We start from the raw sequence: 2,814 nt of genomic DNA on the forward strand, positions 1-2,814 counted from the left end.
CCCTAGTACTGCCGGTCGTCGATATTTCGGCGACCCAGATAACGCACTGATAGTGCCGGTCGTCGATATAGTGAGCACCGCCATGTTTTCCATTCACTGCTGGTCGTCGATATTTCGACTTTTAACATGTGACGTTTTCTTTCTTATTTTAACCAATGAAATAAAGGGAATTTCTTCACCCCGACTTGAAATACTAATTATAGAAGGATTTATATTTGTTTCTGTGTGTTGATTGGCTTATTTGGGGATGTACTAATATCGTATTATTAGAAAACGAAACTTGAGTAGCGTGCTTTGTTATGAGATTTAAACAAGATGGATGTTGTAGATGATGTGCTTGATGGAAATGCTGTTTTAGACCAAGTAGACGCTGAAAATAGAGATCTTTTTCGAGAAATATTCTTAAATGAAGATTCGGACGAAGAATTTCTAGGTTTTAACCCGGAAGATTTAGAAAATGACGAAGGAACAGCGGAGTTTGAACATACATGGATCCAGGGTGATCTTGATGTGAACGCCCCAATTTTCCGAGGTGAGAAGAAAATAAACGTTGAATTGGACGATGATTGTGAAATGGTAGAGTTTTTTAGGCTCATCGTAACAGAACAATTTCTTGAGGATGTTTTGGTCCAAGAAACAAACAAATATGCCGCAGACTTTTTTAATTCGCCGCAAGGACAAAACCTGAAGCCACAATCTCGTTTCCGAAAATGGGTTGATGTTGACATCGATGACATGAAGCGGTTCATAGCTATCGTGATAGGAATGGGACTTGTACAACACCAAGACATTCAAGATTATTGGAGCAAAGATGAAATGCTAAGAACTCCATTTTTTGGGAACACAATGACCAAAAACAAGTTCTTGTTGATCATGTCATTGTTTCACCTGAACAACAATGACAATCAAGTGCCCCGTGGAAAAGATGGATACGATACAATCTTCAAAGTACGCAGAGTGTATGATCATTTTCGCCAAAAATTTGAGGAACTTTACTCCCCTGGTGAAAATACTGCAATAGATGAAGGGATGATTGCATGGAGAGGCAACCTTTCATTCCGAGTCTACATGCCGGACAAACCAGATAAATTTGGAGTAAAGCTGTTCATGTTATGTGACTCCACCAACGGGTACTGCTCTCGATTTGAAATGTACCATGGCAGCCAAGAAAATCAGTCTGACAAGGGGAAGATATACGACCTTGTCATGCGACTGATCAACCCCTACCTAGGTAAAGGACACAAACTTTATGTGGACAATTACTATACGTCTCCTATATTGTTTCACGACCTTTTTCACCGTCAGACAGGAGCTTGTGGGACCATGCGTGCCAACCGCAAGGGAGTTCCTGCGGACCTGAAAACAGTAAAACTGAAGAAGGGGGAAAAAGTCGCTATGACAAATGGTACACTGCAGCTGCTTAAATGGAAAGACAAGAGAGACGTGCACATGTGTACCACAGTGCACACAGCAGAGTTTATTGATGTACCCGGCAGAGTTGATAAGACCACCGGTCAGGCAATTCAACGCCCCCGCTGCATAGTGGACTATGATAAATACATGGGAGCAGTGGACCGATGTGACCAGATGATATCGTACCCAGCTTTCAAACGTAGGACCCTCAAGTGGTGGAAAAAAAGTATTTTTCCATCTGCTTATGATGGCTACATTGAATGCCTACCTCCTTTACAAGGAGCACTGTGCTAAGCTGAGGAAAAAGCCAGTTCTGCACCGTGTATTCAGAAGAGAAGTGATAAAATCACTTATCGGTGAGACCACCCCCCAACCAACTCAAGTAAGAGGAGCAGCCAATCCAAGGGATGTGGAACGTCTGACTGGTAGCCATTTCCTAACAAAAATTGTACAAAAGGAAGGACAGAAGTCTAAACCTTTGAGGACCTGCCCTGTGTGCTCCACAACCACAGGAAAGCGAAAAACAGTTGGAGATGGCAGGAAAACTGTACGTTCATCATATGAGTGCAAAGTATGTGATGTTGGACTGTGTGTGGACCCTTGCTTTAAACTGTTTCACACAAAAAAGGACTTTAAGCAAGCCTACAACCGTCTACAGGAACAAAATGTGGAAAGTAGTGACTCTAACTGAATTATCTCAGACTGAAATTTCAGTGTAACATTGTCCTCGTGTTTGAGAAGTGCTTTATGGACATTTAAATAAGTATTTGAAGATAATTTTACATAAAATATCCAAAGGAATGATTATAGAATAAAGATATATTAAAATGGTGTTGTAAATATGAACAGAATTAATGAATTAAGATTAAATTTTAAAAATTACTGCATTTTATATCAAAAACTGTATTTGATTGCTTTGTATCTTTTTAACAAATCAATATATTTAAAAAATTTCTTCACAGTTTTCTTCTTTGTTTATTTCTGAAAAAAAGATTCACAGATTGTTATCAGCTAAAATGATAAGAAAACGGTGATAATTAAGATAATCTGCAGCATGTGTAATTTGAGGAGAAATTAACAAATCAGCCTGGCACAGTCGGCGGCTGGAGCTCCTTATCAGCTCGGCACACACAGATGCTGTTATCTATAGCATCACTGGCAGTACAAGGGTTAAAATCCAAGCGTAATTTCTGTTATTTTGTGATCGGAACATAGCAAATACAATGAAAATCGACGGCCGCCATTTTCCCAAGAACTATCGATGTTTAATGATAATTTTATAACCCAATAGCAATTTTTGTAATTTTCCCACAGAACTATCGATGTTTAATAATAATTTTATAACACAAGCAATTTTTGCCCAAGCGATATAAGTGTCAGTGTCTCATCTTAAAAAATCAC

At 39.1% G+C, this 2,814-nt stretch overlaps 1 pseudogene; it reads left to right on the forward strand.

The window, feature by feature from the left end:
- On the forward strand, positions 1 to 2,581 carry LOC128170971 (piggyBac transposable element-derived protein 4-like; annotated as a pseudogene).
- Positions 2,582 to 2,814: the final 233 nt, after the last annotated feature.

This window comes from Crassostrea angulata, chromosome 2 (genome assembly GCF_025612915.1).
Source record: "Crassostrea angulata isolate pt1a10 chromosome 2, ASM2561291v2, whole genome shotgun sequence".
Lineage (NCBI taxonomy): Eukaryota > Metazoa > Mollusca > Bivalvia > Ostreida > Ostreidae > Magallana > Magallana angulata.